Source organism: Tupaia chinensis, unplaced genomic scaffold (genome assembly GCF_000334495.1).
Source record: "Tupaia chinensis unplaced genomic scaffold, TupChi_1.0 Scaffold000671_1, whole genome shotgun sequence".
Taxonomy (NCBI): Eukaryota; Metazoa; Chordata; class Mammalia; order Scandentia; family Tupaiidae; genus Tupaia; species Tupaia belangeri.
The window spans coordinates 1,807,898-1,821,792 of record NW_006160193.1 but is presented as its reverse complement, the minus strand read 5'-3'; the positions used below and the strand labels follow the sequence as shown (position 1 = coordinate 1,821,792).

The 13,895-nt window shown below is 46.1% G+C and overlaps 1 long non-coding RNA gene across 1 annotated transcript in view; it reads left to right on the top strand.

Annotated features, from left to right (window-relative positions):
- LOC114009933 (uncharacterized) overlaps nucleotides 1-13,895 on the top strand; it is a 22,691-nt gene that overhangs the window by 255 nt on the left and 8,541 nt on the right. The window contains exon 2 of the long non-coding RNA XR_003551331.1: nucleotides 4,673-4,993. This is a non-coding gene — a long non-coding RNA (uncharacterized LOC114009933). The remainder of the gene's footprint in view (nucleotides 1-4,672; nucleotides 4,994-13,895) is intronic.

Below are 13,895 nucleotides of genomic sequence, written 5' to 3'. Positions count from 1 at the left end.
GGGAAGTCTCCCCCAAAAGTCGAGTTGGTTTTGGTGCCTGGTCAGTTTGTTGTTCTGTGTCTTCTCTCTGAAGAAGCCGAGGCCAGGGTTGGGGGTTCTCAGATCCTACAGTGGACACACTTCATTTGGGAATCTTGTGAAAATGCAGGTTTCTAACCCTACAAGGGAAGGAGAGAACTTACTTTATCCAGATCTGAACTTACTGGGATGGTTTATGTTCTGAGTGTGGACTCCAGACTGGATGGTCGTGGCTCCAGGGTGTTAGTCTCAGGGAACATGCCCCTACTGGCCTGCCGTCAGAGTGGAAAGGGCAGCCTGGAATACTCAGCACTGTCCCTGGAAATTGACAAGATAATTGGGACAAAGCTGCATCACACACGGGGCCACTTTTTATTTTCTCAAAATGTGCCAGTTATAAGCAGAGTGAAGAGGAGGAAGAAAGTATTGTATTTTTTCTATACAAAAACACTCTCCAGGAGCAGAGTGAAAAGTCTAGTTCTAAGAAGGGCTACTGGCTGTGGTGGTGGGGCAATAATAGGATTTGGAGGGCTAGCATAGGAGATGGAGGAGAACTTTGCCTGGCTTTTTTTTTTTTTTTTTGCTATAGGGTGCATATGCTCACTGGAGAGAGACATAAAGAGGAAAACATCTCTTGGGGGAATGGCCACACTATAATCCCTTCTCCTTCATTCTCCTCTTGGGATTTCAGGCCCACACATACATGCCTGGTGTGTTTCCCAAGCTGCTGGGTCTAGGACTTGAACCATGCAGTTGGCCATGTGGGATCCAGCTGCCTTAACCACATGCCAACAGCATGTCTGGGACATACATATTGTTGATGTGTCAGGATAGTGCATGATGGTGTATTTCTTTTGCAATATCAATACTAGTAAGAGGATGAAGAAGAAGAGGAATAAATGAGATCACTCTGGAGGGGGCCTGACCTTCTTCAGGACAGGGCATTGTTGTGGAGAAATGAGGACTCAAAGTCACTCTGGCTAGGTATGCAACCCAGGCTCTGGCATTGAGATGAAGTGAGGGGACTTGGCGGAGCCTTGGGGGCTCCCTCTGGAGAACGGGCAGTGGTACCTTCACTGCCGGCAGCTGTGGGACTTAGAGATGAGTGGGTGTAGGGTCATGCACCCAGGAGGTGGTGACAGGCATCTCAGAGCTCCACTGCCCCATGGGGCCAGGCACCCCTCCGGCTGGAGTTCCACCCCACCCCGCAGACCACTTCTGAGTACAGATAGCCTCTAAGACCTCTGCATGTGAGCTATCACTTCGGAAGCCACAGAGCCTCTGTCCGTGACATCAGAGGAGCTGGGAAAAATGAGGCCCTGGCGAATGGAAGAGGTTTACTTCTTTCTTTTCAAATAGCAAATGTATACATATGAAAAGTTTAAAATTATATGCCAAATAAATCACAAGTAGTCATCATTCAGACAGCCTCTCATATAATGAAGCAATAATATGCAGAAAGTCAGGATGATGCAGGGAGATATAGGTCATATGTTCCCTATACAATATAGGTCTATATGTGTGTTTGTGTGTGTGTATTTCAAAGAATGATTATTTTATTTTATTTATTATTATTATACTTAATAGCAGTAGTATTTTAGTTTGACCAGAGATAGAGAGAGAAAGGGAAAGTGGAAAAGCAAACTGTCAGGTTAGGGACTCAAACCACAGTTGGGCATGTGTCCAGTGCCCTAACCATCGTACCACCTTGCGACCACATGGGGTTGATATTTTGTAATGCCCTAAGTTAGGACGGAATGTCATTCACTTTGTGGTCTGGATATTGCAGAACTGTTTCTATCATATTTGCTACTAAGAATCTTAGAATTTTTCCAGGAAAATTCCACTCCAAAGGACTTTATCAAATGTCATTTCTAACATGTGGGCAGGTGATTGTATCATCACTGCAGGAAGATGCTGGAGGTAAACAGCTAATTAATTAAAGAAAACCTCTCTTCACCCCAACTCTGAAAATGCTCTGCAATTGAGAAACAGTCACATTGTCTCTCTCTCTCTCTCTCTCTCACACACACACACACGCACACACGCACACACACACGCACACACTTTTTAAAAAATGCTTTCAGGCAACCAAATTCTCTAGCCCATCTACCTTTCTGCATCAAAGCCTACCAACCTTAAGCCCCATTACCCTCCTTCGACATCCGTATGACCACAACCCTGAGACTCCTCCAAGCAACATTTGCTCCAACTTAATATTCTGGTGCTTTTAAGAACAACATTTAAAAATAAACCATTTTGGCACATTGTCAAAGGCTTGTCTCAATTCCTTCATGACAACCACCCTAAGAGAGATTTTAAAAGCCGAAAGGAGTTGGGGGCAGGGCAGAAAGGAGTCCTCGTTTAGAGTTGTAATTTCAGACACTATGAAATAAGAATGGATCTGTTTTCCTTCCCTCTCATTGGCCCCCTTACAAGCACACAGGGCATCCTCACATCACCCCTTGACTTCTATCTGTATTTCTTTCATCCTCTCCATGGGGTCTGGTTACCTGGGTTGGTGGAGATGAGCATTTAAATCTAGGATGCCTACTGGCCCAGCACCTGGGCTGGACAATGGGAGAGGAAAGGTCGGGTGGAATAGAGGCCACAGGCAGGTCTAAAATGTAGTTCCTGGGGGCTGGCAGGTGGCATGGTGGTTGAAGTGCTGGACTCACACATGGCCAACCATGGTTCAAGTCCTGGACCTGGTGGCTTGCTTTCTCACTCTCCTTTCTCTCTGTCTGTCTCTCTCCAATTGAAATAGAATAATGATAATAAATTAAAAATAAATAAATCTTAAAATATATATATAGTTCCTGAGCCAGTTGATAGTATGGTGATTAAGGTGCTGGATCCCGCATAGCTGATTGGTTGTTCAAGTCCTGGACCCAGTGGCTTGAAAAACACACTGGATTCACGTGCCCAAAATTCTGAGAGGAGGCTGATGGAGAAAGGATTGCAGCATGGACATCCCCCTGGGGGATGATTTTGCATGTTTTATCTCTCTGTATCTCTACCTCTCTCTGATGAGCACATGCACCTTACAGCAAATTAAAAAAAAAAAAAAAAAAAAAAAAAAGAGGTAGTTAGTTCCTGGTCCTTGGGAGTAATCACTGCAAAACAATTCTATCCTCTCTGTTCCTCTCAACAGCCTGCTCTTCTTAGTCTGTTGCTAAGAGACCAGCCTGTTGTTTACAAGATCCTCGGTGGCGTAGACTTCCATAATTTATAATTTATTATCTTAGTGTCAAAACTTGTGTTGGTTTTTATTTTATTTCACCATAGATCCAATAATTGTTAGATACAACAAAGGTCACGCAGCTGCCGGTGGTGCGGTGGCTGTTCCAATCGCATCCCTCGCCACCCCTACGTTCAGGTGCCGTGGAAGAAAATGCTATTATCAACTGAAGATGAATATCATTTTTTGTCCATTAACTTCATGCATTATATGACTGCTCAGGTCAATGGATTCCCTCAAGATTTGCTCACTATTGAAAACATGTTTCTGTCCAACCAAGAAGGAAATGAATCGAAATGATTTCAATTATCACAAGAAAGGAGTGGAGTCTTCTCGCTGTACACTTCAGCACCTAATAGTTCAACTCACCAGTCTTCTCCCCACAAAGTTCAGGGCCACAGACATTTAACCAGCTCTAGAAGTGACTCCCAGGCCGTTGTCGGGCTTTGCGGGCACACAAAACCACCTCGGGAGAGAGCGCTCTCCTTACAGCAGTTCAGTGAATTCAGAAAGGAGGTGTTGATACAGAAGAAAGGGTATCTAAGTACAACAGCCCAGTCGTTCCATATAAGCCAGACGAAGAGAAACAGTCTACATAATTCGATCATTGCTAACACCTGCTGTGCCAACAGGCTAGGTGCTTAACCTGCAGGAACTTACAGGACACTCCTGACACGCCTGTGAAGACAATTCTGATAGGAGACTCATTTTACAAACACTGAAATCAAGGCTTTGTGACCTGAAGTAAGGTGTCCGTCTAGACACGGCTTGTAAGTGGTGGGGTGGAGCCTCGGTTCAGTGACTCCAGACACTTTATTCTCACAGAAGTTAAAGATACCAGCCCAGACTTTCCGGTTTACTCAGAGAAAAGTCCCACATGCATTTGGGAGAGCCAAGAAATTAACAGAGGATCCAAAATCGCATCGCCACATGATCTTTCTCTGTGGTCTTTCCAATCTCTGTTAGAAGTCACGAGGCCTGAGAAATTTCTAGGAAGGGCATTTTATTATCCGCCTCAGAGAACCTGGAAAATTCTAATGATATTTTACTCGGAATTAAACTTGTTTTTCAGAAAGCAATTATGGAAATAATCCATACTGTTGTTTTTCATCACTTGAGTCTTTTTTTTTTTTTTTAAATGGTCAGAGGGCGACTGAGCTCACCGGAGACAGAGAAAGGGAGAAGGAGTAGGAGAAAGGCCCTACTATGGGAGCACAGTCATGCTGCAATTCCTTCTTCCGTCCTTCCTCATCCTGTCGGGACCTGGGGCACACGCGTACAGACGTCTGGTGTGCTTTCAAGGCCACCGAGGGTGGGATTTGAACCACAGTTGGTCATATAATACCTAGTTCTCTTAATTAGTAGGCTGCTCGACCAACCCTTACAACTTAAGCCTTATCTGCTCCCTGGCAGGTGCCATGACCAGAAAAGGATTTCGTACAAGCTCCCAGCCCCTCTGGATGGTGTTGGCAGTCCATTCTCCACTGCTGTGATGAGGAAAGATAAATTGGCAAGCTGGAAACCATGGACCATTAACGAAGCACTCAAGGCAAGGACTTAGCCCTTTGGCAGACCTCCTGGCATTCTCTCCCACACACGGTGTTGTGGCCATTCAAAGTGATACTTGTGGACTGGAACCTGCAGCCATGCCCAAGCCATAGGGAAAGGGGACACAGTCCTGAGTTTACTTCAGGACACCACGTCTCTGAGATCAGGACTGTCCTGAGGGTGCAGGTAAGGTCAGTCATCTTTGCAGCTGCATCAGTACACGTGTGCATCTTTTAGGGTTCGGGATCAGAAGTGTGGGGTCCAATCCTCTGTCTACTATTTAGCAGCCCTGTAGATTGGGAGCAGGTCTTTTAAACACCTGCATTTCTCATTTCTTCATTTGTAATAATGGGAATGATAATATCTCCTTTGCAAAGAAGAGACAATTAAAATTGAACAATAGTTGCAACACAGAATCAGAGGGGTGTGTGTGGGGAGCTATCGCAGAAGCAACTGACATCATTACTCAAACCTCAGGGCCAGTGAAATGACTGACCAATAGTAACCTCTCATTCAGCTGTGTGGGGACCTATGGACAAGTTGTCAGCCTGCTGTGTCCCACGGCTCATGCTAGGACGGAGGTGGAAGACATAGACCCTTCCTGCCACGTGTCCCTGTCTGTCATTCACAGAGCACTGGGGACACAGACACAAAGTGACTCAGAAATTTACACTGACTTCCTTTTTTTTTTTTTTTTTGGAGAGGTTTTAGCCATAGGGCGCGTGCGCTCGCCAGACAGACAGGGAGAGACAAAGAGACAGAAAGCAAGAAATCACCCCCTAGGGGGGATGGCCACGCCACAATCACTTCTCCTCCATTCTCCTCTCGGGATCTTGGGCACACACGCACATGCGCCTGGCGTGAGTTTTAAGCCACCCGGTCTGGGACGTGAACTGTGGTCGACTATGTGGGAGTCCAGCGACATAGCCATTGCGCTAACTGCAGGTCCCACTGACTTCTTTTTTTTTAAAAAAAAGTTTTTTCCCCCTCAATAGGGTGCATGTGCTCGCCAGAAAGACAGAAAATGAGAAATCACTCCTAAGAGGGATGACCACGCCACAATCCCTTCTCCTCCATTCTCCTCTCGGGATCTTGGGCACACGTGCACATGTGCCCGGCATGAGTTTAAGCCACTGGGTTGGGGACTTGAACCACAGTCAACTCCATGGGAGCCCAGCAACATAGTCATTATGCCAACTGCTGGTCCTCTAAAATGACTTCTATGGAGACCCAGCTTGAAATGCGACCTGGAGATCTTTAAGCTCAATCTTCCTTATCTGTAAATTGGAGATTATTGCTTTGTCATCTCAAGAACTGAGAGAACTATGTCACATGTCATCTACCCCCCCAGGAGGCACTCCAAAGTATGGAAGGATAGGAGGTGAGGGTGCTCAGGTGCTCTGTGTGAACGCTATCTCTCCACTGGTTTTCTTTTTTTTCTTTTTTTTAGAGATTTTCACTGTAGGGCGCGTGCGCTCGCCAGACAGATAGAGAGAGACATAGAGACAGAAAGCGAGAAATCACCCTCCCAGGGGGGATGGTCACGCCGCAATCCCTTCTCCTCCATTCTCCTCTCGGGATCTTGGGCACGCACGCACACGCGCCCGGCGTGAGTTTTAAGCCACCGGGTCCGGGACACGAACCGCGGTCGACTACGTGGGAGTCCAGCGACATAGCCATTACGCTAATTGCTGGTTCCCTCCACTGGTTTTCAATGAGGGCTTCTAGAGGGAGAGGCACCTACTCATTAATGAAAGTAAAAGGGAATTAGAAGTCAGCCTCCTCTACCACCTGGAGGGGTCCATCAGTGCCTTCAGGCACCATCATGCTGGTGTTATGGGTCCCAACAGCCTCTGCCTCACTCCACTGACTTTCAGTTTCTCTTTTGGTCCATGTCAATTCAGCAGGTTAAAATGCTGGAAAGTAGTCAGGTCAGCCAACTGCTTTCCTAGGATCAGTCTCAACTGCAAGTGTGATAGCTGAATGAAGAAGAGAGCACCGATTTAAGGGACGAAAGAGCCCTTTGGAAACCACAAGGAGTAGGCTACAAATTGAACCCAATCATTTTTAAACTCTGATCGGGGCAAACTTTATTTTATTTTTTTTCTTCTGTTCACTTTTGTTTTCTTTTCTTAATGAGAGAGAAGGAGGGAGAAAGAGAGACAGAGTCATGTCATGTCACAATCCTCCTGCCCCAGCCTCCCAGTTAGCTGAACCCCCAGCATAACAATGGCACCGGACATGTTCATGCCGGACTTACAGTGAATCTGGGTCTCTGTTGTGACCTCAGCCACCACACAGGGCACCCTCCCCATGGCAGCGGAGGCCCAGAGGCAACCTTTCAGAGGGTAACTTCATAGTGCTGGCAGCGACATTAATTAGATGATATGGGCTGAGGTCCTGGAACCAAGATGTTAAGTAGAAGGCAGTTGCTTCCTACCAGGGACCCTGTAAAACCTGATGCTGATGAAGTTTGGGCTACTGTCCATGGTGGTGGCCTTAGAAAGTTAAATGGGAATCTGTCACTAAGATTTGGTTATAGTTCTCCCTTCTCAAATTCCTGGCTCCTAGTCAATGCCACTTCCCAGTGATTGTGCTGTTTTCCATGTAAATATCTAAATGGGTGGTAATTGTAAGAATTATCTTCACCATTGTAATCTGTTAGTCCACTAATAACAGAAAGACCTGAGTGTGAGCAATTTGCAAGGGATAGAGATTTATTTAGCTCATTTTGAAGGAACAAGGACAAGGGAACACATCTGGTGAGGGTCTTTCTGTTGCTGGGGATTGCTGCAGAGTCCTAAGGTAGGTCAAGGCACCCCCTGGAGAGAACTAGAGTAGGGCCTGCGTGTCTGTGTCCACAAGTCTATGTCTCATTTCTTCTTATAAACCCTCTAGGAGTCAATCATGGGCCTTCTCTGATTAATCCTAATCACCTCTCAAAAAGCCCTATTAATTTATTTATTTTTGAGAGACTTTTTGCTATAGAGTGTGTGCACTTGCTGGAGAGAAAGAGAGAGACACAAAGTGAGAAATCCCTGCCTGGGGGGATGGCCACACTGCAATCCTTTTGCCCCCATTCTCCTCTCAGGATTTTGGACATGCACGCAAGCACACCCAGTGTGAGTTTCAAGCTACCATGTCTGAGACTCAAACCATGGTAGGCCATGTGGGAGCTCAATGCTTTAACCACCACGCTACCTGCTGCCCCAGAAGCTTCTTTTATTTTTCCTTTATGATAGAGAGCTTGCACACATGCAAGAGAAAGAGAGCGAAAAAGAGAGAAAGAGAAGCACCTTTGACAGGGTTTCATCATGCCGTAATCCTCTTTACCCTCCAGCTCTTCAGGATTCTAGGTGGATATACATGTGTCTGGCAGCTTTTCAGGCTGACCTGGGGTTCAAACCCATAGTCAGCTGGGTGGCTTCACTAATGCAGGGCACTATGTTACTCCACCACACAGAAGTTGGGCTCAGGCCCCCACCTCATAATCCCATATTCATTTTAAGTTTTCATCCTCTTAATCTCATCACAGCCAAATTTCATCACATGAGGCACATTCAAACCACTCCACGAATATCTCCTGCCTACCTCTAATACCATCTCCCTCTTGCCATCCTAGAAAAATAGAATCTTCCACTCAGACACCCAAAATAAGCACCAAGATACGGTCAAGGAGTCCCACTCCATTCCCTGTTAATCTCCAAGGCCTACTGATCCTCTTTTTTAAATATGTCTCCCCTCCACATCATGTTGCTATCCCCTGGGCAGTTAATAAAGACATGGTTGTAGACCACGGTTCCTCACCTTCTTTATTTTAGGAAATAAAACTCAAGATACAACCCAATCTCCTCAGCACAGTCTTCTACTCCTAATACTCACATGCCCCATAACCTCTCAGGCGCCAGGTTATCAGGAACTCTTTGGATGTGCAATGTGAACTTGCTTCCTGTTCTTCACACATGCCATGCTGGACTGTGGCCCAGACTTTGCACGTTCAGCCCCTCACACTTCGCATGACTTCTTTCTCAGCAAACTCCTGTTGAGCCTTCAGCCCAAATCCTGCTTTCTCTAAGTCTCCTGGCCTTTTCTGGATGGTTAAACCAGCTATGCTTGTCTTCATCTCTGTGTCAACAAAGCCCAACCTGTCATTCACAGTGCAGTACCTAAGCCATGACAAAACACTTCACTCTAGGGACACGCCAGAGTCCTGCCTTACATGTCCCTAATGGCCTTAGATTTTGGCCTCCTTCCTGTCTCCCCCAGTGTTATTTTCAGCCTTTTCTCCAGGATTGTCTTTCTCTGCCAGCCATTAGATGTTGGTGTTCCTCGAAGTTTGCCATTAGTCATTAAACAATATCATAATGATTATTTATATTCCCTTAATGATCCATCTGCTGGCAGGCTGCATTAACCTCTAATCTGCTGGTGATTCCCAGAGCTGCATCTCCGGCCCCGCTTCTTCTTAGAGCCTAACCTTTGCATCATGTACGTGACGGCTGTCTCGAGACTCAGTTATCTCACAGAGCCTTCAGACTAATATGAGCAGACTAACTTGCTTTCATCTCTCTATAACTCTCCCCACCCTGAATCCTTATTGTAATGTCAATGTCCTCTGACTAATGGCATCAACATACACTTGATGCTTTTTGGAGAAACTCCAATGTCTTACTGATCCCTTCCTCAACATCCACCCACTCATCTGATTAAGCAGCAAGACTTACAGATTCTACCTTTCCATAGTTTCTAGACTTGTTTAATCTCTCCAACCCACCACCATTTCTCCCACTCTTTTAGTCCAGGCCAAATCATTTCTTTTCTGGACTTTGGCAACCAACTCCTAATTCATCTCCCCTCACCAGCTATTTCCCAGAAAGACCCATCCCCCAGGGTGATCTTTCTACAACACAAACTTTATCATTCCACTTTTCTATTTAAGATTTCCCAGTGGCTCCCTTGCTGGTTTGATTTGATGGTCAAAAGCTTCTGCATGATTTATGAAGATCTTGGCCTGAGTTCAGATAACTCTGGGTTTCTGTGTCTGAAATCTCTGGGCCTTGCAGCCTTATTGGGTCTTCTTAGTGCCTGTGTTGGGTTCTGTATAACCCTCCTTGTTTAACTCCCTGTCCACCATCAGACTTCAGCGTGCCTTTTATTAGAGGGTTTGCTTCTTCTATCTGTCTCTCATTATTATTATTACTATCATTGTTATTAGTTTTAGGATTTTGCCATAAGAACTGTGTACTCACCAGAGACAGAGAGAAAGGGAAAGTGAGAAATTACCCCCAGGGGGGATGGTCACACAGAAATCCCTTTTCCATTCTCCTCTTGGGAATTTTGGCAAGCACACATACCTGACCTGGATGATTTTTAGGCCAATACATCCAGGACTTGAACCAAGATGAGCCATGTGAGAATACAGTGCTTTAATCATCATGTCACCTGCCGGCCCCTCTGTCTTTCATTAAGTTTCCAATGCCATGAAAGGATGCATAAAAATAAATGAAAACATGTACTTTATTTTTTAGAGATCTTTGCTATAGATTGTGCTCACCAGAGAGACAAAAAGTGAGAAATTACCCCTTGGGGAATGGCTACACTACAAATCCTTCTCCTCTATTCTCCTCTTGGGACTTTGGGCATGCATGTGCCCAGTGTGAGTTTCAAGCTTCAGGTCTAGGACTCAAACTGTGGTTGGCCACATGGGAGTGCCTTAACCACCATGCCACCTGCTGGCCCTGAAAATACGTATTTTTAAATAAATTATAACTGGCCTCCTTTTTTCTTGAGATCAACTATAGGATTAACTTGGCAAAACTGTGCTTCGATGATGGTATGATAGTCTTTCTCCCTACCAATCTGATTTATCCCCTCTCTCTTTGGATACTGCTGTATTTACATTTCAGAAATGCACTTGCTTTCTCGTGGAGATTTATGACTAGATATCTTCCAAAGAAATACTCTATATCCTATTATGACTATAAGAAACGTCAGGTCTTCTCTTCATTCCCAGGGCTCTGCTTACAGAATGCATATGCGACTGATCAACACAAGGGGGGGGCTTCTTTTAAATGTTATTAATCTTTTTAAAAGTTTATTTATAGGGGGCCAGCTGGTGGCATGGTGTTTGAGGTGGCTGGATGCTACGTAATCAAGGGAATCCTGGACCCAGTGACTTGAAAAACATTCCAGGTGCATGTGCATGTGTGTCCAAAATCCCAAGAGTGGAGGAAAAGGAATTTCAGCATGGCCATCGTCCTGGCGGGGGGTCGTCCTGGCGGGGGGTATTTTCTTACTTTTCCTCTCTGAAAGTCTCTTTTTAGCAAGCACACATGCCGTATAGGAAAAAAAAAAAGTTTACTAAGTTTATTCATGATAATAGAGAGCACGCGTGTATACACAAGAGCGTGAAAGGGAGAGCCTTAACCTTGAAAGGGTCTTGTCACATCAAGGTCCTCTTTTTCTGGCCCTCAAGGTTGTCAGAACCTTGGGCACACACACATGTGCCTGGGGTGTTTTGAAGCCAACCAGGGGATAAAAAATCACAGTTGGTCACGTGACTTCTAGCTCTGCAGTTTATTTTTTTTTTCAGTGACTACCAGACTGGGCCTGGGTTTTTAAATTTTATGTCATGTTGTCATAGTAACGCTAAACTGTCCTAGAAGATCCTCTGAGCTGGCCCATGGCTCCTCTCTTCCAAATGCATTTTTGACAGTTCCAATGAGTAGATTTTGAATCATCCTCTAACCTCCAAATCTCAGTTCTTGTGAGGAAAACCATTTCCCTGTGTAAAAAGAAAAAAAAAAAGTTTTTCTGCCCTGGCAAACTGCATCTTAGCTTCATACATTTGTCCTGGTTTCTGCAATTCTAGACCCTTGTGCCCGAGAGACCAAATCCTCTGTCCTTTGATCTTCACAATCCTTCAATTATCTTCCTGGTCTCCTTCTGTTGTCATTTACGGTAAATACGCACAGTTGGTCTTTGTATCTGTCCGTGAAAGGTAATCTCTCTTCTTCTAATTATTTCAGATCCCTTGGCTAAAAGCCTTCCTGGCTGACACAGCCCTCTCAGACCTCACCGCCCAGATCTCCGCAACCTAGTCCAGGTGCTGTCTGCACAGAAATATGGCCCAGGAATGATCCCCTCTCGCCTCAGGAACTCCCGGCCCTCTCTCTTACAGGGGCACAGAACGGGCAGGGCCGTCGCCTCCAGTTCAGCACAGTCACCTCAAACCCTAACGTCCAGTGAGTCGGTGATTTCCCTTGAGACTTGAGTACCAGCTGCTGGTCATTCTTGCCAACTTTTCTTCCCAAGTGTCTTTACTTGAAAATATCGCATTCTCAAATTATTTTGTATCCGTATCTGAGCGTTTTACAATCAACACCTTTTTCTTCTTTCTGGAGAGATTTTCGCTATAGGATGCGTGTGCTCGCCAGACAGACAGAGAGAGACATAGAGACAGAAAGCGAGAAATCACCCCCCAGGGGGGATGGCCACGCCGCAATCCCTTCTCCTCCATTCTCCTTTCGGGATCTTGGGCACACATGCACACGCGCCCAGCATGAGTTTAAGCCACCGGGTCTGGGACTCAGACCACAACTGACTACATGGGAGTCTAGTGACTTAGCCATTATGCCAACTGCGGGTCCCAGTCAACACCTTTTGATTGAAGAAACGACAGGAGGCACTACCATCCCTACTCCTTTCTGAGTCACCCTTTTGTAACATCCTTGACCTGGACGCAGGAGAAACACGATACTTTGCCTGCAGTTTTCCCAAAAGTAGAGAGGCTGAGAAGTGCAGCCTTGTCTCGCCCCAAGACAAAACATGGCTCCCCCTGCCCACTCAGCCCCTAGGCTGCTTTGCAGTGAGCTAGAAAGCTCCTCATGAATGGTTTTCATTAAATACAGTAGTCTCTGCTTTTATAAAAAAGATCTGATGAAACAAGGACCGGTGAATTAAAACAAGCATGAAATTTGACCTCGAGTATCCTCGGGTCCACTTGTGTTCTGTGGCTTACCGGGCTCGCCCTCAGGCCTCAGCCTCCTCGTCTGTCCAGTGGGCATGCTCTCTCCGTCAGGTGTGAAGGGGACACGGCAGTGACTCGATAAGTTGTCCATAAGCCGCCAAGTGTTACATAGACAACTCCGATTGCCTCCCGTCCTCTACCAAGGCAGGCCTGATGCATGAGCGCATGAGTTTTGCTTACTGTAACTGCTGATCTAGAACAGCCCATTTCTCATCAGTTTAGCTCATTAAATGAGAAATGGAGAGGAATTGTGGTTGAGAGGAAGCGAGATTTCAAACGTCTGCTGGCAAAGTTTTTTTATTGTTTGTTTCGCTTTTCCTATGGCAGGAATCTAGTGTTTTTAGCGTCAGCCATTGGGAACTAAACCATTAGCTGGACAGTGAGAGCAGACCCGCTGTGCCGGAATCTGCCGGGGCGTTAGAGGATGGCCACGGCAGAGGTGCCATCACTCGAGAGCCCACGGCACGATGGGGCTCCAGCTGCCCTCATAGAGCGGTGGAAGTCAGAACACAACCTCGCTAGTACCCAGAGAAGGCTGAAAGGAGAAGGATGTGAGGACAACACAGAAGACTCCCTGGAGGAGGTGTGGTTCCAGGTGAGTCCTGAGAGATGGACAGGTGTCACACGCGGGCAGAGGAACGAGCAGAGAGCTCTGCCTGTGAGGCTCCCAGGCAGAACCCAGGGACAGGAAAGGTATTAGTCGAGAGCGGGATGAACAGATTTATAGGCAATAAAACAAGTTGGGCTTTAAGAGTCAAATGGTGTGGCAACTTGAATTTGGTATGTTGGCGCAATGGGGTGGTGGGAGGAGGTGGAGAGAGTGGAAGGTAGACATGCCTAAAAAGGTCACTTTGAAAGTATATAGAGCTATTCATCTTTAAATTAGATTTAAATTTTAAATTTTAATTTTAAAATGTCACTGTACTGGGACTTAAGGCTCCTCCTCCTGTGTCCCTGCCCTGCTGAGGCCTTAGCACCCCCCTAACCCCAGGAAGAGGTCATCTTCTCCACTAGTCTCACCCAGCCCCCGTCTCCTCAGCTGGAGTGTCCGGCTGGACC